This window comes from Cephus cinctus, unplaced genomic scaffold, assembly GCF_000341935.2.
Source record: "Cephus cinctus unplaced genomic scaffold, Ccin1 Ccin1_scaffold1333, whole genome shotgun sequence".
Classification (NCBI taxonomy): domain Eukaryota; kingdom Metazoa; phylum Arthropoda; class Insecta; order Hymenoptera; family Cephidae; genus Cephus; species Cephus cinctus.
Window position 1 is genome coordinate 522,753 of NW_014333751.1, and position 26,497 is coordinate 549,249.

General features: G+C 41.8%; 1 protein-coding gene across 11 annotated transcripts in view; it reads left to right on the plus strand.

Annotated features, from left to right (window-relative positions):
- LOC107272961 (tensin-1) overlaps nt 1-26,497 on the plus strand; it is a 132,771-nt gene that overhangs the window by 22,601 nt on the left and 83,673 nt on the right. For 2 of the 11 annotated variants that reach the window (XM_015750676.2, XM_015750679.2), the window contains exon 1: nt 16,021-16,212. The exons of 8 other annotated variants lie outside the window; for them this stretch is intronic. The gene's annotated coding sequence lies outside the window, so the exon portion shown is untranslated. Of the gene's footprint in view, nt 1-16,020; nt 16,239-26,497 lie in introns of those variants that run through there. One more of the 11 variants, XM_015750678.2, reaches the window with a different exon arrangement.

The window sequence follows — 26,497 nt, forward strand, 5'->3', positions numbered from 1 at the left end:
GGGGGGGGGGGGGGGGGGGAGGCAACATTTTTTAATAGAGGAAAAACTATTTCCTGACATTTTTTTGACATAGATCATCGAGATTTTAAGGCCCTGTTAGGGATAATGTATACAGACGTATACAGACATGTTTTTGAAGGTGGGTACTATTGTAAAACATTTTTTTTTTTAGAAGTAGAATACTTCTATACCAGTCTTATATCTGCATACGTCGAGCCCAATGCTCCCATGAAAAGCAACATTGTTTTTTATTAGAATCCATTTCACCTTCATACCCACATGTACAAAATGTACATATAGAAAATGTTCATCGATCGCTTTCCACGGATGAGCAAGATCGTGGCTTTTGATTTCACAAGTAACCCGACGAAGTCGCCGAAACTGGTTGAATTATTAACGAAAATAATGAAGAGAAACCGAGCACTGCGCTTACCTGCTCGCATTATAGTGTGGCGCTTGATTAAATTTTTTTTTTTAATTTCCACCACAGACAGTGTAGCCTATGGTATCCGGATAAAGTGGAAGCTTTAAGCTGAAAAGGACACCGCAGGCTTTTCTGCTCAAAATCTGCACGAAGGTATATCACCATTTTTTTTCAGCGCCAAATTACTGTCAACGAACCCATCGTATAGTCGTTCGACGTCAGAGAAAATTGCACTTTTTTCCACTGTTCACATATCTATATCCATTCACGAATTTTCCACTCGACCTTCGACCTTTCGCGTATGGTAATTCCGTCTGTTACATCGAAGCGCAGCTCGCTCATAGTTTTGCCGTATTTAATTCGCCCGTAGACGGAATTTAACACAGCAATATTGCGCGAACACAGGAACGAGCTATAGTCGACTATACACATACGGTGATCGCAGTAGGATTTTTGTCTGGTGATCTTCAGTGCTCTGTACGTGATTAAAAAAAAAACTTTTCTTCAAGAGCTTTAACGTTCAGTCTTATGAAAATGACGAACCAACGAAAAGAAATGGTAGCGTATGTCTCCTGAAAAATTTTGTAGAACACCGAATACAAGGATTTGTACAATACGCAATACAATTTTTGATCTAGAACTTTTGTTGTTGTCCGTGAACAGCACTTTATATAAGCTCAAAGTATATAGCCTACATAGCTACTTACTTCGTAATTCATTCATCGTTACGTCCATCAGTTCTCTACAGTGTGGACCTAGCGAACCGGACAGACTGTACCAGTGTATATTTACAGTCTGCAGCCTGTACGCTGTTCCTACTTTAATATCCTGCTGTTGGCTCTGTCAAACGCGCAGTGCACTACAGTGGGATGAGATGGGGTTTGGCGAACGTGGATGAAAAGGAGTCGGAGAACAGACAATCTCCACAAGGAGATTTTCGATAGGAAATCTCTTACAGAGTGTCTTATGTACTTACACGATCGATCTTCCAAGCGGTAGTGTTCGCCCCGGCATGTTTCGTGTAATCTTGTTCTGGCTTAATCCGCTCATAGTTAAATAGACTTCTCGACCGAGAATAAGACCGGCATGCCCATGATCGGGTATAATGTCGATAGAAAGTAAAATCCATCCTCCCCACGTCGCACCCTTTAACAATTTATCATAATGGCTTTTGAAGAATTTATATGTAGACATTTATTAAAAAATCTCTTAAATTTTCACTGGTATACATCTGCTCTTCATTTCCCACTCCCACACGGTATACAATCTTGTATACGAATGTAGTACGAATAAATGTATGTATATTATATACAGAGATACCAACCGTATAGGGAAACTCTCTTCAATACCGCCTACGCGTCTCGTATCCATGGCTCCTTATCCGTTGAGTATCTGACAGCATTCGAGGATGAGGACGCCTTTTATTCGTATTCGTACTTGTACCCAGTGTACTTTTACGGCTGCGATACTCGTACAAGAGCGCCACGTGTGTTTGGCTTATACAGCTTCAGCAGCCAGCCAACCAGCAAGAGAATAGAGATCGGGCCGCGATGTCTGTACCTTGCGCTGGACGCTAGCCCATCGTTTCAAAGTATCACGAATATTTGGTACCGTCGCGAGAAACCGTTTTCAGACAGCTGCCCGTCGGTTGGAATTCGAAATGGTCAAATCTCGCGTAGATCGGACGACCAGAGGTGTATTATTGACGTGGGTGGTCTGCGATTCTCCAACAGGGGTCTCACCGGGTCGAAACGGCTGAAAACGTCTTTCGGTAAATTGGCTCAGTTGAACGCTTCCGAAATTATCTAATTTCCTATCGGTAATTCCTGAGTCGTTTGGTTGTAGCTTTTGTTATAAGTGTCAGGTGTCGATCGTTATTTGCACCGATCGCTGGTAGCGAACGGTAGTAAAAGCCGAATAAACGGTGCCTCGGGAACAACGTCTATTGAAATATAACTTGAATGCAAGGCCGTTATAGAGATTTGCATATCGGTGACGCGCTCGAACAAACACATACTTGGATGCTGCGTTCGCAAGTTTAACCATCCGATCTGCAAGTGTCGTGTATCCGTTTCGTTGAATTATCGATGCGCCTCGTATCGGCCAGATTTTCCTTTGGCTTAATGCGTCGTAAACAACTCGAGTTACTTAATTAAGCGAGTCGTTAAAGTGGTCGAGGAGGTCGCTGTTATCGAAATATAACCTTACGCTTTCTATCCCCTTTAAATGCACTCAAGTCTCGTCTTCTCTTTAGCATGGAGAAACGACCAAGGCCGCTGTAAGCGCCGCTTTCAATAATCCTGGTTATGGGGATATACTGTACGCGCATGCGCCAGAGAGACCTTGCTCTGGCATCCACAAATTTCCTAATAATGCACGACGACGTAAAAATATGGATGATGGCCAATAAAGAAGGATTACTAGCACGGGTACTGCCTCCTTACATTCCGAGCGTCTTACCCGATATTACGTCTACGGAATGGCAGATATTACAGTTATCATATAACTTTCTGACTCTCGGCTCAAGGCTGTTATAATGGTCGTATTTTTTTTTGTGTAAAACCAATTATCGTGAAGGACAATAGGCAGTGCCGAATGGGGCCCATTGTTATTTTTAATAAGCAAACGAGATAATATTCACTGTAAAATTATCAAAGGTCGATCTCGACACGTGAAGAAAATCATACGCGATAACTTATACGCGGGAACAAAAGATCACAGTAAATTGAAGAGGGCGTTTTCAAAGTGTCGCCATACCCAACACGTGACTCAAGTCGAACCGCAGATAGGATTCAGTCAGGGCATTGCTAATCAAGTCGAGCCATCGCGGAATCAAAAGAGCCACCCCATTTCCCATAGTACGTAATGCTTTCTGAATGTGGGACTAATTGTAAAATATCTACATCTCGATCCCACTTGTATTCGGCTGGGATTTTGCAGCTGTAATGCCGAGCTGCCCTGTGCTTGCTTGTTGCCATACGAACTTGTATGCTTTCTAAGGGTGAGACTTGCCGCAGAGTATGGGGAGATGACAGCTGGACCATGCTGTCCAGTCTGAAGAAGGAAAGGTGGTCGAAGGGACGTTTTGCGGTTGCTGTGAGGTATGGGGCGCCTGTGGGATGCTGCGACGGGACCAAGAGGGTATTTACACATGAATGCGAACCCGGCTTATCGCAAGGTGAATAGAAACCAGGGAATATATTGGTTTCGCGAAGACTCGATGAAGGACAAACCGATATCAAACTTACGCGTCTAGGGATATATTCGAACATGGAGTAGTCTATGTGGATTCATGATATTACTATCTTGCATATACTATACACTGTTACGTAGTACTTACTGTATTCACGCATATGGAAAAAAAAATATTCACAAAGCATATGCCAATATCTTGGTTATGTATTCGCTATGCTGAAAAAGGAATTGGTTTTCGTTTGTGGAAATTTAATCTCTTCACTTCTCATTGGTACAATCCTCTTTTTTTGATATTCATTGTCGATTCCTTGCACTTGTGTTACTTTGTTCGTTTAACTCTGCTGGCGCTTTTTTTATACATATATATATATTTTCTTTAATGCACGGAAAAAGGAGCCAATATAATTCTGGGCAGGCTAATTGGCATTGCTTGCTAATGCGTACAGTAACTCGGTCCACCCTTTGCAGTTAGTTAAGCGAATGCGCCGTAGCTGCGCGCGTATCTCACGATCTCACGGCAATACAGGCACATGCACCCTACGCACGTGCAATCGTCACGCGCACGAGTGTAAAGTGTCGCGAGCTTCACTCTCGTCCACGTTTAATTATATCTTCATTCGCGTTTCACGCCTCGTGGCGGTTCTGCCTTATAAACCTCAAGGTGATTCGCACTGATTATTTTCTTGAGAGACGTACCTAATTATCTACTGCGAACCATGAGATACAGGTATATTGGCATGGTTCAGACTACCACTACTATAAATGTTATTTCGTAAGGTTATACATACGTTAATTAGCGTGTCACTATATTTGAATAACCTCCATAACTCCCGATAAGATTCGTCAGTTTGCCTTCTCTTCGATGTGTTTACGATATCTGTTAAAATCGATCAATTATAACGGGACTTTGGCACTGGCATCGGGCGATGCCTGTACGATGATGTAATTTTTATACGTAACACCAACCTGACCAACCTACCGCGCGAGAATTCGAAAGGATGACGCGACGCAATCTTAGCGCATTTTTCTACTCGTTTCACTCGCGAGAACTCGAGATTCTTGTAAGAATCGATCTCATCACGAAGCGCTCTCGTTTCGTGCGAATTCATTGAGGCTGCTGTAGGTCCGATTTCCTGCAATAATCTTTCTTTTGTGCTCTTCGATAATTACACCAGTTTTTCTAAAAGCACTACCAGCGCCGAGTGGCACGCCATTAAATCGGTAAATAAACTTCAAAGAGAGCTATCTATTTCCTTAGAAGAAACAACGTTACACTGTTCTTCCTTTCAGGGCCACCCGTTAGCTCGCGATGGCACGTACTAACTCCATTGGTCGTTGGATATTCATAAGGAATATTGAAATTAAAAATACAATCAAGTATTTTTCTCTCGTTATAACTTTGCCGTATGGATTTTTTTGTTTTCTAAAAAATATTTTGATTTATACATAATTACGTAGAAGCGGTAGGGAACTTTATGTGTGCGTCAGTTGGACGCATGCTGTAAAGCTGGCGCTGTTACTCTCTGTTATAATTTATAAAATACATATATGTACTTGGTGCAAGAATTTGTAAAAAATATTATGATTTATATACGTCGTTGCGACATACTGCGTAAAACTACTTGTATGCTACTTGTATAGGCGGGTGGTAGAATTGGAGGCATTACTCGCAGTATTTCGTTCACAGCTATTTACGTTCAACGTACTGTGTATCGTCTGTGCGTCTCTTAAGTAACTGAAGGGACGAAAAGAGCGCGAAAGAAAAAAGGAAAAGGAAATTTGAAAAGAGTACCATTCCCTCTTTTCTACGTTGCTCGCAAATCACTCGCAAATTGCCGCATTCTAAATAGCTGAACGTTATACGATCTCGTATTTACTGTACAATTTTCTGGCACTGCCGACACGATACCTTCTTAAAATATGAACCCCCCACTCCCTCATTGCCCGTGCGCCCCCCCCCCCACACCACTGGCCAATTCAATTTATTTCAGATACAGCGTACACGCTTGCACTTTTATTACTATTTACGTAACGGGAGAAGGAAAAAATTAAAGTAACTGCATCGTATTTGGCACATGTTCAAGAACCCTAATATGGCGTTACACTGCATTTCGGCGGTTCCATGTACAGAACGTGTAGGTACACATGCACTATCAGCTTTACTGGTAAAAGCCAGATTTTTTCCCTACCAGGAAAACCCGTGCGTTTTATACGAATGCGCGTGCGTGTGCGCTATAAATTTCTCCGCGGCAAGAGAAGTACAGCCGTGGATCGTACAAGTTGTAGGGGGTGGTGCCCATCCAGTGGAGCATCCATGGGGTTGCTGGAAGAAGACAATGGTATACCCATTTCCAAAGTGTGCCTGTTCGCATGAGTCAGATGTTACGACATCCGGCGTAAAAATAGATGGGTCGATATATTTCGATGATACTTTATCGATACGGTTATGAAAACACTTTTACTTTATTTTTTTTTACGTATAGATACGAACGCGACGGTGGGTAGAAAATTTTACGTTTCGTTTGGACATCCTTTGACGCTTGCTATTGAATACGGTGACTCGTGTAGAAGCCTGACGGATTCTGCATCCCGCTGTGACGAAGTAGGGGATGAAATTGAGGGGGATGGTCCAAGAGGTAGAACGTGCCAGAAAAATAGGTTCGACTGTAGACGGTCTCGTACCGAGAGAACGGAAGCTCAGCCCGTCATGGTTTCTTTATGGTGAACCACGGGGGTTTCTTTGGGTAGATACCAGCAGGAAAACAACATACGTAAGGAAGCTAAGATGGCTATCGCATGCCGTATATATATGAGGGGTCGTAATATTCTTCAAAGTCTTTCCTATCAGTTTGATTTCCCTTTGTCCCCTTTCAACCCGACGATATGTGACTTGTGATGTGGATACGTCGAGATTTCACAAGGACCTCCATTCGGCGAGGGTTGTTTCGAAGAAAATTTTTTTCTGGCTACGGCGTATTATCTTGCCTTAGACGGGGTAAAAGTTTATTCGAATTTATTCGAGAACAATCTGGATCAGATTCAATTCGAAAATTATCCACCTGTGCATTTTTCTTATCCAATTATTCGTTATCGCCGTGACCAACGAACTTCATATCTGAATTGATCAACAAGTGAATTACTAAGCCAACCACGTTACAGGGTACGGATAATATCAGTTGGTCCAATTTTCTCCAATTTTACGTGATCAGGAATGTATCTCGTCCGATGGGCAGTATCTCCCCTCGGGACGCGAGAGTGAAGGAAATTAGTTCTCGAAGATCACCGATGAATCTCTTACTCGACTCTGTCGCTACGTTATTGACCGTCGTCGCGATCCACGGGGGTTTGGATGGTACAGGATGACTCCCTGTGCCAGTTAGCCCCTTTATTTCCGAACTTTGTGTATATCAGATGGAAGGAACACTTTAGCTCCGCGGGAGTCAGAGCCATTCAGCCTGGAGTAACTGCACTTGCCAAGACTCGGGGTCAGATAAGAGATAGCACATGCGAACAGAGCCCATTCACCGTCTTGTCGATGAACGATACACCGGGGGGTGTAGAACGAAGAGGAGCCCATCCCTTTCAAAATCTCATCCCCATCTCATCCGCTAAGACGCCGAAGCAATATGTTTCCGAGCTTCCTGCGACATAAGGGCGCGTCTGACAGAATTCGATGAAATTCAGCCTGAGCTTGGAAAGCTCCTCGTCCTGCCGAAGCATCCACCCACTTTTCATCCCTTCTTCCGGTACAAGGGGGCTACCGGCTGCGGACGAAATTCTCAAAATGAACATTAAAAATCCTATCATACCTACATAAGAATGAATTTAACGCACGATTCCCATCCAGGGTTAAAAAGAGCTTGCAATGGCGAAGTACTCGAAGGTCGAAGCTTCTTAAAGTGCTTTCCATTCTAATACAATGGGCCTTGGGACTTGATCGTCCTCCTCGTTCATCGCCACGAGCTTTAAAGCTTTTAAGTTGTACTACGTGTCGACAGAATGGGAAACGCTCTTAGGAGGTGCTTTAGGTGGGCGTGTTCCAGCACAATATAGTACCTTTTAACCGCGGAAACGGTGAAAAGCTCACTCAGCTCGGGTATCCCGCTCAGCGAGGCTTCCTCGAGAACTATCGTGGAATCCCGACAAAGCGGACTGCTGGCACGCATCCCAAACACGACGGATTCTTACATTGCTACTTTTTCGGCCGCGGCCTGATTTATTTTAGGAGCGAAGAAGGAAATCGCAGGGGTCGAACTTAAACTCGTACGCATACGTCCAACTAGTTGGGGTTATGTATATGTAGACGTGTACACTCACCGTCGATAACCCTTTACGAGCTTTAGATTTATATTTAATGCCAGCCTGTTGTAACCGGCTACGCTTAACGTAGTGCTTTCTTTCTACTTTATATATATATATATATATATATATATATATATTTTATATTTAATGCCAGCCTGTTGTAACCGGCTACGCTTAACGTAGTGCTTTCTTTCTACTTTATATATATATATATATATATATATATGTATATATCCCGAGTAACAATTATTTACTATGTAGTGGATTTGCGATTGATCACTCAGAAGTATAGATATAAGTATACCCAATGAAACTTATCCCATCTGTTTGTAGGCACATACAAACTGAATTTTCTCTGGATGGCATCGATGAGGCTGCATCTGCTTTAGACAGTTCATACGAATATCAACTATTTTTAAGTCACAGCGCCAAGCGTATTTTTTGACGGATTACCGATACTGGAGTTAGGATTTAGCTTCGCGCAGAATCCGCAATTCGCAATTATTTTAAGCGACGCGTTCAGTCGGATAAAAAGCCGTACATTTGGAAACAAAGAACTTCCGCACAGAAAAACAGCTCATTTTCGTGATTTTTGATGCTTCGCGTGTGTACGTTCGTTAATTTCAGAATATCCTGCATATATGTATATTTTCTTGAACGAGACTTTCACCTAGCGTACTATTATTTATTCGCCGCTTCGACCTTACTACACGTAGCGAATCCGCCATCGACAAGCAGCCGTGATCTATCGGCTTTGACGAAGTCGTTTGGATCGTTAAACGTGCCGTGAGAGAAACTTTGTTAGCACCGTAAAGCGTTAGTCGGTTCCCGATAGATGGATCCGATAACCGGTTAGAAGATAACGTTTTCGGCTCTGAGTATTCGATACCTTTGCGAAAATCTATTTCTCTTCATCTTTGTACTTCATTGCTACACCCTTGCGAGAATGATATCTTATTTCTCGAAGCTTTGACAATATTGAGTAACCAGTACTGAGAATATACAGGCGTTTGATCGACTGTACGAATTTAGATGAATTAATGGTTTTTGATGATTTTCGTAGTAAAAATTTTTTTAATTCTCTTTTGCTTTCCGTCTACTTCGCGTTACGGTCCGAGCTCAATTCGAAAATCCCGCCGACTATTTGAATCCAGACAGAACGCTCGGCGGCACACACCGCGCTTCTTCAGCTGCTAAATCATGCAAATACTAATAATGGCAGGGCGAAGCGTCGGATAATCGAAATGTAAACACGAGGTGGAGGTGGCTGAAGAGATACGAAGAGAAGGAAAGAGATGGAAATAGACGGAAGAGAATCAAATAACTCGCTAGGCTGAGGCTGCAGAGTCAGAACCAGTCTGGAGTTTGTTAATGCTCATTGAGCAGAAGAGAGAATACTGACATTGTAGGCATTACCAGTAGGTTGGTACCTACCTCAGGCAGTCAGGGTGAACACACCAATGCGTGTCTCTTCAAACACGGCGAATCGCCTTACAAAGCTACTCCGGGTTTCCATAAATATTACAAACTATACCTAACCCCTTTGTATTTCGTGAAGTTTCCCATGGAAATTCACGTAGAAAATAGACTGGCGCTACTCCGAATGTACACGTGCAGCCACGATAAGACTCCTCGAATCTTTTAATATTCATTGAGTAGACGTAATAGTTTTGATATTATGACATTGGTATTACCATGAATGGAGCACCATAAAAGATTCAGCTTAGCATATCATATCATAAACCCTAACGTTTCCTAATACCATCAAAATCGACTTACGGTGCTTTCAGATCGCATAAATATTTGTCCTGCAGAATATCACTGCGCAAGAACTTTCTCCCATGGATTTAAATAGATAATGTAATCCGAGCTAGAAATTTCCCATAGAGAGCAGCTTATTACTTTCCGCGGTAGCTTACCATACATGTTGTACATACCTTAACTACGCTGATCCTAGGTGCTACAAGGTCGATATTTTCCTGCTTTGCAGCATGAGCATTCGTATATTGATTTAATATGGTGTTACTTGCGCCTGGGTATGCATGGGGTCTTATAGAGAATTGACGATCGGAAGCGTGGCGACCACTTACTCGGCGACTCGGCACTCGTCGATATATTCTCCACTGGCTTGTGTTCCCAGAGGAAAGGCGGTACCGTCAGGCTTCACTGGTCCAGGCTGCATCAGGTTGCTTGCCTGCTGTATCCTACTTACGAAGATAATGGCGATTACTATTTAGCGAGGTCAATAGGCGGATGAACGTGACCGCGAAGCCGCGGTTCTACGTGCGCGTGGGCACTTGGTTGAAAATTTACGAGAGCCTTCGAAAACGTTTACCTTGGAAATCTTTCTGCCTGCCTGACTTACCTACCTAAATGGCATTTCGATCGATTCGCCGTAGACTGGAAAAGTAAAGTCCTGACTGGGACGGGCAGATCGCGCTGAAAAGCAAAAACGATCTTTGCGGCAATGTTAATCTGGATGGTTGAATATTTTTTTTTTCCTTCAACTGTTTTTTCTTCTACCTCTCTCGTTCTCCCGTGAGGTCTGTACTTCGTATATAAAGTCCCGCGTATACTCGTCCTTCCGCAAGGCAGACGTTTAAGCCAAGCACAATACCGTAAAGTGTTAAATAATTGCTGTACCTACGGATTACATTGTGCTCGAAAGAGACACAAGAGTAGAGGTTCTCACGTGGTGTTGAATGGTACCTATGTATATGGGTACTATACTGTTAACATTATAAGGGTGAAAAATTCGTTTATCCCAACCCTCTGAAAGTTCAGATCTGTCAGGATGGGAATTGCCACTGCTAGGTAATCCAGCATCTCTATTTGGTACGTAATGTGGCTAGAATATTTTTTTTACTAGATAACCGTAATATTGTAACGCCGATCATTCGTGACTGAAACTTTGCATTCTGGCTTACACTTTTTCTCTCTCTCTTATTAAATCAATCTCTCTGTCCATAGCAAAGGTGGTTTTAACCTCAGTGAATTTCTGCAACTCGGTTCGCTAATATGCGAGCTGCTGAAAACTACCTATAATATATCGGCGTTCCTCGCATCTACGTGGGAGTCGAAATTATAATGTTGTTGCAATCCGTACGCGTGCGTAACGCGAAACCGGCGTATACTTCCTCATTAATCCTGACCCAGGGGCACGGGGCACCGTAAGACACCCCAGATCATATTTCACCCTTTCGTTTGCTGGATCTTATACATACAGTATTACACAAGCATTACCTACAACCGGCATTCAGGGTTGCCAAGTTTCACGGTAATATTCAAGCCTTAAGCTACGTAGCATTTATATTCAGAGTATCTTCCCGTGTAAAAAATGTTGCCTCTGCGTATATTATTATTATTATTTCATTTTTATTTTTCCAACAAGAATTCATTAACCTTCCCTATTGCAACTTTGGCATCCCCCTGAATTATGATGGTGGAAGGCGCGCTTTATGCATATATAAGATTTCGCAACGTACCGCAAGACGAGCTTCGATAATTAAACAGGAGATCGAGTACCCTCGCTTGGTCGTTACTTGCCAGTCCGCTTCCGCCTCTTTCCACGGCTGTATACTTCCTTTTTTTTGGTTTTTTTTTTCTTTCAAGAAATCATCGTACCGCCATCAAGCGCTGCCGCGAACAAGCGTAGGGTCGATGCTGCGTATCATTCATATTTGCTTAATTCGAGCTTTCTTCCGAAACAAAAGCACGTCTAATTAATACGCTTGAGACAGTGGGGGGTGCGGTGGGAGGGTAGCGTTTCGCGTGGCTACCTGAATGCCGTCCACGTTCAGCCAGCAACGGGGCGGAAAAGGATGCCAAGGGAGTAACGGAAAGATGGCGCAAGAGCGAGAGAGTATAAACGAGAGGTACCACAGTAGGTTGAAGGTAGAGATAGCTCTAGGTGAACCGTGTGGAAGGGATGATAAAAGCAAGTAGATGGGGGCGATAGCTACTGTAACGATTCAAACAAGCCCTGGTAATTAGCAGCTTCCCGCAAAATCCACCCCTCCCCGGCACCCTCTTACTTGTCCTTCTTCCACTACTTTCTCTTTACCCTCAACCTCCTAGTTCTCTCATCGTTCTCTACCCTTTCCCGAATACCGTCCGGCCACCTTCTATACCTCGGCTGCATCTCCTCTGGACTCTACTTCTATACCCGAGACGCACAAGGCCGCAATACCACCCGAGGAACGAGTACTCGCAAGTACACCCATGTCCAAAAAAATATTCAACCAATATTATTTATGTATTTTTTGTTTCTACTTTTCCGGTGCACTGGCTTCGTACTATTTCATGGAAAAGCAGGAGGGGACCCTTATAGTTTATAACGTAATACCAATGGAAGCGAGATTTTTTAAATTTTCAGCGAAACAAGGTTAAACAATCACGATTAAATATATTGAAAAAGTAATTGTACTCGATAGATCAATATAGTCTTATCCGAATATCAGGCTAAGTTATCTTTCTGATCGCATGTCAATGCTATTCTTTATTACCTAATAATAAATTCATTCTGCGGATATTTATTGCGCGAGATTCATCGGTAGTACGATTATTTATTTTACACGTAACCCACTGGATCTGATGGCTGGGTGGATTATTACTTGTCGGTGTGTAAGTAACTTTTATTCTCCTATCTTTAATTACAAGTTTGATTAACAGACCGAGTCCCGCTTGCTGTTAATGACTAATGAGTAATGAAATGGCTACGCCTCCGGTAAACAGAATCGAATAGGTTCGGATCGAGTTTACGACACAGATTTCATCTGTGGATAAGCGCCTGGCTATATACATACGTTACATGCATGTTGCTCGCGCGAGTACTCGGTTGCATTTCGAGAGCAATGCATGCTCCTTTCGCACAGAAATTGCGTACGCGATACCGATTGCCTTGAACAGTTTGTACGGCAATCGGTAATCGGACGAGTCACGGAACACCTGGTACGAATATTCGATGCTTGTTTCAATCTCGGCGTTAAACTGTTTTCTGCGTATACTACGTGCGAGATAAAGGTAGGCTACACACTGGGCAGCGTTGGTTATGACGGTGATGGCAGCTATAAATCGTAGGCTGCTTTCTTTGTTGCTGCATTCAATTGTTACCTGGCAAATCGATTCGTGTCGATTGGAATAACGTGATTTTTAACTTTCGAACGAATGGGTGGAATAACACTCAGCGAGATAATGATATTTTTATGTGTGTATATATATAGTCTGTTGCTTTTTTTTTTAATCGATACTGAATATTGAAAGATAGGGGATGAAAATATGTCTCGGTATGATATTACTTGGTCTTCTTTGGCTGAGGACTTTTTTTGTGCACAACCCTCCGACGTAAGGGTGTGTCATTATACTTGTTTCAAACTGCCAAATTCCCATGGATGATAGGGGGCCGCGTGGGCTTTGCGAATATTTTAAGGGTGAAATTGAGATCGGTCGGTATGATGTATGGGGTGTAATTATCGAAGCCATGGGGAATCCTCGGTTAGAGGGATGTTCTTTCTCAAATAAAATATTTCATGCCGATAGGCAACGATTTTTTTTTTTTTTTAATTTTTTTAATAAAATCTGCCACAGGATCCATATGCGTGTTCAGTAATTTTATCGATAGGGTGTTAAGCATTTGTTCTATCGCTCTCGGATCATTGATGTATATTAATTAAGAAAACATGAGGTCTATACCGTGTAACGTTACATAATGGTATAGGTGAAAAAGAAATTTAACAAAGCAGGTATTTAACACGCGATTCATAAACCTCCCTTCTTTCATACGGACATGGGCTGCAGGAGACGGGCATCTTGAAGGTAGCATGTAAAATGACTCACTCGGATGAATGTAATTAATGAAAACAGAGAACAGGTGTCTCATCTCCATAAAACAATTTTCCATGTTGATTTAGTCCCGGTGGAATTTGACGAGTAAGAAGACGAAAATGATCTTCCGAATCGAACACGGTATATTCACGGTGAAATGACATTTTGTAATTTTAATTAAATAAATCATCAGGGAAAGATACATGCGAGACTTCACACCCCTGACACTCTTCCTTAATGCTCCATTCGCACCCTCTCTCTGTGCTTTTCGTTTTTTACAAAGTCCACGCAACGAATGACCTATTAGTTGTTAATCGATAAATCAAACAGGACCTCCATACTGCTGCGCAACTTGTTAAGCAGAAAATGTTTGTACAAGTAGGCAAAAGTCACGTAACGTTATCTATCAGGCATACATAGATCTGCTACTCAGGTTGAATTAGATTAATGGGGTAGATTGTAGCGATTGCTTAACCAGCTATACGTATTTCGCTTTGTACTGAAATCTGGGATATGGAAATTTTTCGATCGTTGCTCTGTGCGTTTCTGTACAATTTCTGAAGTAGATTTGGTTATGCTGTTCTTACTGTTAAAATATACTTAAGTTAGTACAAATTGGACTAATAACGAAACAATGGTTTTAACGATGCCGAGCGATGTGCTTAAGCAGCAGGGCACAAAGAATTTCTATTGTTTCCCGTTACAAGGCGAACGAGGAAAATTGGTCAGGGCCTGGATTCTCATTCGGCTGTTCATTTGGCGCAGAGGGTAAAGTAGTGTCTCACATTTATCGACACGGGGGGTTGGTTTCGAGGGTTTCTCTTGTTGCGGACCATTTCTTGGTTAACCCCCGTAAACTGAGGCTCTCGGAACGAGAGGAGGTATTTTGTCGAGGGATGATTCGAAGGGAGTGCGAGCCCAACCCCGTGCGAAAATACAACCCTGAAATCGCGTAGCTCTATTACCATCAGCCTCGTTCGGTCTAAGGAGTAATTTCGTTTGTTCTTTTTTTCTGCTTATTTTCTCGGAGATTAGAGATCTTGAGGATCTTGGGAATTTCCGAGAAATAAATTCTCCGTTTGTTTAAAGTTTTGCCACCGTTCGACGAAACTAATTTGCTGTTGTCGGGATGCAATTTTGTTTAGAAAGTCGTGACGATGAAGACGATGCTGTGACCGGCGAGCGTGTCTGTGATAGTTTTTTAGTCTCGTTGTAAACTTTGACCTCCGGTGTCGAAGACTTCAGAGATTCTATGTGTAAATTACAGTTGTCGCGAAACGTGGTAATGGGACTAAGGGAGTGTCAGGAAACGAGCGATAATTACAAACCGGACGAATTTCTGTTCTTTCACGCAATGAAGAATTTTTTTGTTTATCTGGAACGATTGTTTTGAATTACGATTAAAAGTTCGATGACAGATTACGTGTTCGTCTTGCATTGCGATGTTGATAGATATTGGCTGACTTCCTAATTCTGGTCCATTGGCCACTTGGACATCTGCTTTAATCTCAAGTGTCTCTCGCATGCACCATAATCGTTTTAGAATCTTGTAGTAAAAGCCTCGTGGAAACGACGGAAACTTAATACCCGCTCGCACCCCTTTCTTTTTTTTTTTATGTAGCTACGCATCGTCGCATTACGACAATACTTAGCTTTGCCGCAATGACTATTTTTATCATCCAGCGACTGGGTGGCCGGTAACACTTCCATTTGTGATCCATCCTTCTACGTTGTCTAAAAACGTTATAGATACGCGATCGAGATATTACGAAGATTCTGTATTTTTATTTTGTTAAAGTATTAAGAAAAGGTATAGGATGATGAGAGTGAATGAAAAATATGATTACGCGAATCATTATACCTGACTCGAATTTGTGGTATTCGGTAACGAATGCAGTCTAATTTATTATATAATGACAACAAAAATTCTTTTAAAAGTTGTTTAGTGAAGAAATCTAAAATTCTTATTCGTACCGGCAGGGATGAAATTTCGTTGAAATTCCTTTCAGCCGAAACCTAGTAACCAACTTGGAGAAATTCCATAAACTCACTCGGGCAAACAGAGCTAAGAGTACCAGGAATTTTTCGGCAATTCGCTGACCAATTACCAGAAAACTCCAGCAATTACTATCAGAGAAAAGATTAAGATCCGCGCTTAAAGGCTGATTTCGACGGGAAAGGCTCTTGCGCATGTGCCGGCAGTGAGCTTGTGTCTGTGGCCATAGGGTGGCTCAGAGCCACGTGGTGCCGAGCCGTGCTGTCAGTCGCGTACGGCGAGTCACCCGTGTCTCACCCTTCTCGCAATATCATTCGATTTTTCTTCTTTTGATCAACCCCTGATCTTGAACTTCGAGACGTATAAGTGTATCGGGCTGTATAGATTTCGGAAAATAAATAAAATTGAATCGTTCCACTGGAAACACTGGAAGCTTCCTGGAAGGAGTGCCTGACAGATTCCCATCTTTGGGGTAAATCCGATTGACAGTTCAATTTTGTATGACAGTTCTCTCTTGATACTATCGTTACACACAGAAATTGCTTCTGTTTTTTTTTGCGAGTACATTAGAGGATTGTAACATATAATTATTTAAAATAATATCTGCATTACTTTTATACCAAACTATAACGTGCAGCATTGAACATTTATTGGATTTCATTCGACATTAAAAGTTCAAAATTTACAATAACTAATGTAATCGCAAGTGTGTAAATTAGATAATTCTAAGTCAAAAAGCGTGCTGCGAATTTTCTTCACGTCCAATTAGCCTTAAACCGTGTGACTCATATCCATTCATCGTGACTGCTGCTCGTTAAAGTCAACAAGTTTTCAATGGCTTGATGTCATTGAACCGCTCGACAGTGAACGTCATTTTTATTTCGTACAATTATCAAAAATAGTAATTACGTCGGAAGTCCGTTATAATAAAAGTTTAACGAACGGACGTTGAATGACGAACGACGTGACTACGCGCGACGAACAGAATAATTCGAAAGTCTGAATCGAAAAGTGATGTTCTCTGTACAAGTGGATTGATTTACACGTATATACCGACCATTAAATTTGTCCATTACCATTCCGTTCAATTTTTTTAATTAAAGCTTTGGAAAATGCTCCAATTCCAAATTAATCATTCACAAATTACTTGATTAAAAATAATACTATTCCAGTCGAATAACCGAATTCGTCACTCGCGTCCGAGCGGCATTCGTATCCGTTAATAACGCACGGTGACACTGTGAATGAAACCGGAAGTCTATTCCAGTCAAATTCACTGCTACCACGAGTAGCTAATGGGATACTGGATCCAATTACTTCTTTTTAATGGGCCCCCTAAAATCTCCGCGCTCATAATAATTCCCTCGAAATCACGTGTACACGCACATGCACGAGAGCAGCACGTTCGCCCGGTGCTTTTCTCGTAATTTAACGGTAACGCCGTTATGTAATAAACGGCTTTGGCGTAATATCGAATTGTGCATGAAAATCCATGTTTACCCATCAAATATCACTCTTGTCGATTATTCGTGCTTACGCATGAGCACGTAGCAAAGTAACATGACGTTACTCTGCTTGACGTAATGCTCTCCCCATATCTCGAGTACTTGTACATACACATCCCTCTGGGTAGCTTAAACATATTCAAGGGATGATGCTACTGGTACCCCTGAACTGGCAACGTCTTATCAGCCTATCGTTCTGAAGACTCGTAAAAAAAAGTTACTAAAGACACGTGTCGTTCCGAAATAGGGTTAAGGAGGGTAGTATCACCCCCTGTATCTACGGGTCACCTTTTAATGTGACCGTAATCCGAGACTAATTTGTAAGTTTAAAGTGACGTGTTATCTTCGCCTATCCCGATTGTGCGACAGCCATAAAATATGCCCATATCAGATTTTTCGGTTCGATATGAAAAATTTTGATAGTCCGATTCAATGTACGATGCCCCCATACTTCCGATTAATGTGTCAGCACACCTTTATGGAGTCATCAATCAATTAACCCATGGCTCACCGGCACAATCACGGTTTATTATCTTATATCTGAATCCATTTCATTAAACTCATCCATCTTACTTGGACATATCCCTGCTACCGGGCTTGACACACACTGTGCTTCCTTTCTCACAGCCTTCTACAGTTTTATGGGATAGGAGACGGAATAGTTTATATATGGCCCTTATGCCGTTACGTTCTGCTCGAAAGGATAAGGGTGTGTGATATTTTTTTTTTTATGCTTGATAATACCCACCAGCTCGTTTTTGTGTAGTCACATAAATTTTAAACGACCCAACATCCGTCTTAGTTCATAATCGTGATACGCGTGTGGCTGTCGACGAGCCAGCTAAATTCTATGGACGCTTTCATGGCTCGTTATTGTGCCAAATTGAGAGGTGACACGCGTACATTGAGGAAATGTCGTTTTTTCCTCGAATAGCACCTAGGGAGTCGAGTATGTATATATCTATTGTAGTAAACTTTAAAAATCTTTTGGCAATTTCGGTGTTTTATACTATATATACGCGCGTTCATTTTACGGCAGAAAGAACAAAGCCGCCCCTCGTTATCAGGCATAGAAGGGTCGTATATATTTGCATATACTTTAATGGATGTTTCGCGTTGATTTCTCGTTGTATCGTGAAAAAATGACTGGACTAACCGTAGTCGAAGTTACGATCGAGTACACTGATATTTCATAGCTATTCGGTACAGCCGCACTATTAAAGGCAATGGCTGATATTTCAGCTTCGGTTTTCAGCCTTTACTAGCAGATTGAACGATAAGAGAGGGCGTGCGAGTTATCGGGAGAGTGCATAATAGAGAGGCAGCCAGAGTTAAAGAGAAATAGGGGTTGATTGGTGAGGCGGGAGGGACGGAGGGAGGAGAGACTCTGTTCGGTATCAACTACAAACAAACGTTTACAGTATGCGAAATCAAGCGTGGAGCGTGGGCCTGCCGACACGACAGTCTGGTTTTGATAGGGCTCCTGCACCTGACGTTTCGATAAACAGACTATATACTTTTGCGTTGTTCGTGCATCGGCATTTTTAAAATAATACGTAACGAATTGACTCGCGTCAGCCGCTCGGAATTGTGACACGACGTATACTTGCGCTACGAAATTATTCTCGATCGGTCCATTTGCGAAATTTCATCGATGACCTGTAGCGTATAGATATTGAACGTTTTAGCGATCGATTGATTTGTACGAGTTTTATATATATATTTTTTTTCGATAGGTATATATTTCGAAATAGTTTTTAATATTTATTTTTGAAAAATTTTTTTGAATTTTTTTCTCTAAGAGAAAACTATCGTTCGTCCTTTTTCAATTATTCGCGAATTCGCACTGACGATGAATTTGCAATAATCGTCGACGGCTACGGATTTTTAGCTTTCTTGTCGAAGCGCGCGTTGTCCGGAATTAATTGAAGCCCCATCGCTGTTTGGTGGGCTAATTTAGTAAAGTTTTGTTTGACTATCGTATTACCCAACAAGTTAATTGACGTGCCAATCCAAATATCATTATACACCGTCACTGAGCTACCATCGGGTCTGTTTTATACGAACACTGTGTGAACCTTCGTAAAATCCAATTATTTATTTGAGGATGATTTCGCGCTTTGGGAATACATACGTATATGTATATCCGGTGCTATATTTGTGATTTTTAATGAGAGAAAGGATCAAATGGGACGGGTGAGAACGGAGAGAGAACAGAGTGACGTAAAGGGGAATATGTGACGATAAAAATATTTAAATAGCTCGCGTCGCAGGATAACATGGTTTTCGCGTTTGCACTGAACTACGAGCAAAAAATTTGTTGCTTTATCAGATTATTTTATATGCGACGATACGACGATATGTGGATATACGTATATGGATATGGCTGTGATTCTCGATCTAGGAAACGAGTGAGGAAAACTCGTATCAACATACACACGCTGGGAGTAAAATTGCGAATCCGAGGAATACGTGGAGTTAATTACCAATCATTTGAACCAATCAGCGTGGCCGTTGATCGCAACGCGGAAATGTCATTTTCTCCATACACGTAAAGTTAATTCAAAGCCAGATCGTACCTGCGCAATATCACTTGCTACGAACGATAATCATTCCCGTTATCGCCTGTGCGGCTATCACTAATTGCATTGTGGATTTACCTTAATTTTCAACGCCTTCTCTTCGTAGTATCAGGTACGCCGTAAAAAGTTGTCTTTATAATTTACGAAAAATTTATTATTTTCGTGCAACAATTATACGTCAATGATAATGCTCCATTTTTACGGGCAAATTACGTAGAAAACAGTGTATTTGCATTGGGACTATTTTTTTACATTTGACTTATTCCGCGTGACGGTTTGTAATCAATTGTAAAATTTATTAGTGGGATAACGATAGAAAGGCAATGAAACGAAATTTCACTAAAAGAGAAGATGGATACGTCAGGATAACATTAGATTGTTTAAAGCGGATGAAGTTAGCGGGGACCGTTTTATTTTTGCAGCACCGTTTTTCTCTGTCTTGAAGCACTGCCGACGCGCAGCATCGTCGAATTAGATGCCGACGGTGATATCGAGGTAAATTCTATCAGAGGAATAAAATTAAGAATGACCAGGGGACACGGATTTTCCAGTGGAAACTTGGGAGGGGGGGGGGCGTATTTATTTGTGACGATCTCCCCTGCGACTGTCCAGTCGAGGGTCGGCAATCTAATCTGGCCGCGGGCAGCGGAAGGTGGACTTCCTTCTCTTTGCTTCCCCTCACCTTCTCTCTTTACGTCCGTTTCCTTCATCTGAAACCAGCTTCATCCGATCCTCCCGCTTCCTTCTCGTCCACCATCTTTCTACTTTGGCCGATCACTCACTCAATCATCCCCTTGCTCCCCCATGGTTCACCCAGTCTGCCGGTTCTTTCACTTCACATACGATCCCTTCTAGGGGCTGTTTCACCCTCTTGCGCTGTATCCCCCTCTTACATGCTCAACCCTATTCCCTCGTAAAAAATCCTGTCCTTGATTAACACCGTGACCACGTCTTACTACTCAAGGGTTCTGAGAGGGGTAGGTTCTCGAATAACCTGCTACTCGTAACTACTCGGTGATACGTACGGGACGATACAGAAGATTGCTCTTGATCCCTTGACCTTTGGATATGGACCCTGTATATGTATAGTAAATACACTTTCCTATTAGGTTTAACTAGGTCGAAGGTGGATTTCTCTGTCTAATTGCTCTGCTGGCATTTGGCGATCGCTTAATATAAGCGATAGGAAATATTGAAGAAGTTGATAAATTGAGTTATCGTGGTTGGGACGGTTGGTCCATGTATAAGAAGATACCGGGTAAGGTAGATTTTTCGAGATATTGGGTGTAACATCCGATTGTAGATGTAATGAGTCATGAATCAGAAGGTGGTCGCGCGTCAGGAAAGGTGCAAGGGATGCTGGGTGGCAGATGGGTGGTTGCTGGCTGAGAAGGAGGAATCGAGTGGCCCATGGGGGTACTCCAGTCGACTAAATTGAGAACAGTCCAGAGATTATCCAAGATATACGGACCCTCCGTTCTACTTACTCGCCGGTGTAATCAACTGCGAATTCCGATTTAAACTGCGATTTATGGATGTATTAATGGGGCCGAATCTCGGACTGGAATTAAAATCGATAAGTTATTGCTCCGGATTTATTTGCATCGTCTCTATATATAGATTTTTAAATTAATAAGAATTTAATCCTAACTTTGTCAAAAAATTAATTAACCCATCACCTGCTGGAAGTCTACGTAGGTGTTATCAACAGTTTGTTCTATAAAATCAAAAGCCAGAATTTCATCCAAGTCCGAAACTTTAAGAGGATCTCTTCGTGCTTCGTTTCCCTTTTGGTAATCTTGAGACTTATTTTCCAAAGACAGTGATAAATCACTGTGTCTTTTCGCGTTTCCCAAGGCCACCGTAAAAAAAAAAAAAAAAAAACACGCATAGTATCTTACGTGGACAAGCTAACGCGCGAAAGCGTGTCGGATTTACACTTAGTCTCGAAATGACAAATACTGCCTGCTACTCCTGATGACGTCGTCCGCTTCCGAAGTCCGAGTGTCCACCATAGGGAATAGAAAAAGTGTGTTCCTTTTCCAACATAAAGTTCAGATCGAGCAGTGGCTTGCCTGACCAAATGGGAGTACTCTCGTCATCATTTTTCAGTAAGCATCATAAATCTCAGCAGCGTGCTTAGGTACTACGAGATCATTTGTCTTCATCGTTCTGTCATGCCACACGTACGGGTCTAGTGCTCAGGCCAAACACTCTTGATACGATGTTGGACACAAATTCTGATTTCTTTCTCCCCCTTGGTTCGGACAACTATTCCCATTTCGTGTTTCGGCATAATTTTCGGTAGCTGGATCTTGGTAGGGGATAGCTGATTTATTTACCATAAATTCATTGCAGATATAGATATCGAGTGGCTGGATCGTTAATTTTGTTTTAAAAAATTCTAAATCATTTGCAAGTTCTTGAAATTCGAATGTGTAAGGACCGGTTGACGTTAAGCCTTGAAAGGGGAACACGGTAGCTCAATAAATTCTCGAAACTCGCGTGCAGATAGAAATCCAACGATAATTATTTATATCGGGCTGGCTCAACCTGTCGCATTACATATATCGTACTGGTATTGGGTTACTTGCGCGAGAAAACTTGAATCACATTAATTCATCGGGATCGGATAATACGTGATTAATGGCAGTATACGATCTCGATGGAATTTCAAATTATGCGAAAGCGCGGTAATCTAGATAAACATGATTTGTTTTATTTATTTTAAACTTTACCACTTTCATGAAAATTAATTCTTTCTCTTGCGTATTGTTTTGGTCTTTATAAGGTACATGTTTTTGTGTTACACCGAACATTAAGAAGTTACTTCAGTGACGACTGTCCTAAGAGGGAATGATAATTATTCGTGTATTAAATTTAATTAATAACAGCTCTTCGTCGTGATATTAAATTCTTGAGTCTGATGCTTTATTGTCTAATTTTGCCTGGGATACGCTTCAACCCACGAGATATGAGCCTTAAGCCACTTTTAAGCACCGCTCTTGAAAGTCCCAATAATATCGCGTTAAGTTTCGCGGGAAAAGTTTCTTGGTCCGTGGGGTCGCGACGAAACTTTCGAGTCTTTAATTTCGTCTTCGGTGGCTCGAAAATTTGGTATTTGCCAAGAACCACCAGAAAACTTATACCCACAGCCACACCGTACAAATCCCTGTGATATCGTTTCGCAAATTTTAGAATGCAGAAATATAAAAAACAGTAATATCCAGGATAAATGAGACCCAGGCTTTTATTTCAAAATCATCGAACTACATTGATACTCCATAAGAAAGGAATTAACGTGGCTGTCCAATGCAAATGACGACGAGGTCGCTGGAGATGACGAGAGCCAATGGTAGGCGCAATGGAGTAGCGAAATGGAAGAAAGGCTTTCGACAAAGAGACGGAAAAGGAGAAAAACAAAAAACGTAAAATTTACTCGTTCCCTTTGAAAAACCATATGGTTTTCAGCGAACGCATCGCAAGGGCAACCGCGATTCTCATGTGAACGACTATACGCTATATAACAACGTAACGGGCGCGGCATTGCCCGAAGGGTCCACCGCAATGTTTTCCTCCAATTTCACCAAAACAAACAGCCTGTTATAGATTTGCCCGACGTAGCGTCGTCAATTTATAATAGCGAGAGCTTTTGTGACAGGCAAAATGGGTGCGCGCGGGGTGGTTTTCAGAGGCCGTGAGACCGCGCGGGGGAGACACGGAAAGAAAGCAGCCGCCATCAAATATCAAGAGACCATTACCGCCCAGTTCGTTTTCCTCCCCTTTATTATTGTTATTATACTCTTGTTAGTACTATTGCCATTCCCCGTTTGTCGGTGATACAGGAAACTGCGGATTCCGCTATAACCAGCGAAATTGAAGCCGCTTTTAGAAATACTGCGAACTCCCTCCACTCCCCTTCACCGTCGGCTCCTCCAATCTTCCCTTCTTCTACGTTTCTGCTTCCGTGTCTTCTTCACCTTCCGCATCTGTGCACGTACGAATATTTTATGTACCAACGTAATATGATTTTACTGCGTCATACTGTTATTGTCGTATTACCTGATACCTTCCAATGTGACCAGTGTTATGAACTACAATCTTAGAATTTGTAGCTATCATATTAACGATAACACGTTTATCTTAAATTGTTGATTCTTAATTTTTTACAGTTACTATTGTATGGCTATACAGGGGTTATTAACGATAAACCAGTTGAAGTCAGCTTGTTCATATAATTTCTATAGTGGAACCGTCTTTAGGTGGTACTTTTCTCACGAATAACCGTATATATATGCATATTACTCAATATACGCTGTGACCCAAGGAAAGTAGATTTGGTTTAAAAAATTTGACATATACAATTTTCATACGTTCGTTTGAGAGACGCGCAAGTGGTTTCCGGTAATAGGGGGCCTGACTTTCAGGAGTCTTTCAATAATGACATAAAGAAATATAATTTTTTTTTTTTTTTCATAGTAATCTCTAGAACATTCCCGTAAAGCGTATTACCGGCCACGGCTTCTTAATTGACTATAAGCATTTAGTTTTATTTCCGCGAAGTTCTGGAGGGAGGAACGAATACGGGAACGGAAGGGAACGAAGATGAGTATTCGTTGGGGGAGAGTCGGCAGGGACTTGGGGTGAACGGGGAAAGAGGGAAGAAAGATAGATAGAGAGGTCGAGTGAGTATGAGAGACGTACTTCTGGGATAACGAGTACGCAAGGAGAATACCCCTGGCTTGTGCCAACGAGTGGCTGTTTGCAGGGTCAGCTTATTTCTTCGGCTTCCTATTATGAATATTCTCGGTTTTCATCCCTTCCAGCGTCTCGCCATCATCATCGTGAACGCCATCGCCAGTACGAACGTTACTAACACTGCTATGGCTCCCTGATGCTGCTGGAGCTTTAAAGCATATTAGACCTGCTCTCGACTCGGACCCATTACGAATGGGGAATTTCACTGTGGTTCCTTTAGCCCTATTTTCTATGGCGTACTCTGCACCTTAGGCAACCGTATATATATCCTCGTTGCTATCATCTCTACTACTATCGCCGCTACTGTAGCTGCTTTGACAGTTGAGAGATCCGATCGTCTTTTATAAAATTTCTGATTTTTATTAAAATATTTATTAATTTTAGGACTGTGTTAATTTTTTTTTTTTTTACGACGTACGTAACAGTGTACGTATATAGGGAGATGGAGTGGGATTGGGTCGATCGTGGATGCTGTGGGCAGAGTAATCAGTTGATATATGGAAATGACGAATCTTTAAACGAAACTTAATGAAATGCATAGGTAAATGTTAATTGCGTACTCGTAAAATATTACTTGGTAATTTAAACGCGTCAGCTTTACGCCGCGAACGTACCAATTCCCGTTGATCGCGATTGATTAATTATACCTGCTCCGTAATTTTGACCTCGACGCTTATTAGTCCATCGATTTTTGTAATTTTCACATGTTACACGTATAGTGGCTACGAGCGTGTAACAACGGCGGGTATTCAGCGGGCGTATACAACGCTTTATATAGTTTTGAGTTTCGCGTGGACTTATATCGTAGCTATAGGTATATATAAACGGCAGCCATTATGGAAATATAATAAAGTCCTTGAGACGTAAAACTTTTCAAATAATTCTTGATTCGGACAATATTATTCGTAGGGTAGCCGACTTATATAGAGGAGACTGAATGTAGTATATATACACTCCTGGCTCCCTATTGTACGAAGGAAAAATTTCGAAGAGGTTTTATGTCAAGTATCGAAACAAAAAGGACTCAGCCTGCGATCTTACTTTGTCAGTCTCAGGAACAATCGGCCGAGCGATTCAATTAAAATTCGTGTATGAGACGCAATTTCGTAATACCGTTTGCCAGCTGAAGTCGATCTCAGTATACATAAATAGCCGATTCTCATTGGTTCCCATAAAGACGCGTCTGTTTTTATTTAGATACACAAAATGGCATTGAGTCCTCGACTCCTTTTTTTTTTCTTTTTCAAGGATAAATTAAAAAGCCACTTTTGCTACTCGTATTTAAACTCATTTTCAAAAGGATGGAAATTCCTCAGTGGCGTAAGAAGTCGTAGAATTTCATGGACAGAGATCGACGGTAAGTTAGCAGCCTGCAATGTCCCGAGCTAAGAATAAAGATGTCGGCGCAGATCTCGGTGAGATCTTCGAGGGAGAAAAAGTTAATTGACTGCAACTATACACGACCTCGATTACCCTGGTTCGGCCTTAAAGGTACGAATTTGTGTAATCCATATTTATGAGACGCACGATAAAGATAAATGGGTCATAGATTAATGTATATACCGGCAAGTTTTGCGTCTAAGTTAACGACGTCATAAATAATACATCGACAGGCCTATAATGCGAATGTAATCGTTCCCTTTCCCACCCATCGCCATTAGTCACTTGCGGCCGGTAACAACTCTTTTAAAGCTCCGCGCGCACGAAACTTCAAATAAAATTGCATTTATCATGTCAATTGCGCCCGTCGGCCTTTGTACGCAACGAATGAAAGGGCTCCGATTTTATGGCGCGAGGGATCGTCCCCAGCTAGATTGGATATGACACATATAGTCGCTCCTTCGCGTCCTGTCCCCTTGGCTCCACAGTAAAGATTTTTCACGTAATACACGTGTATGGCATGTCCTTCCAA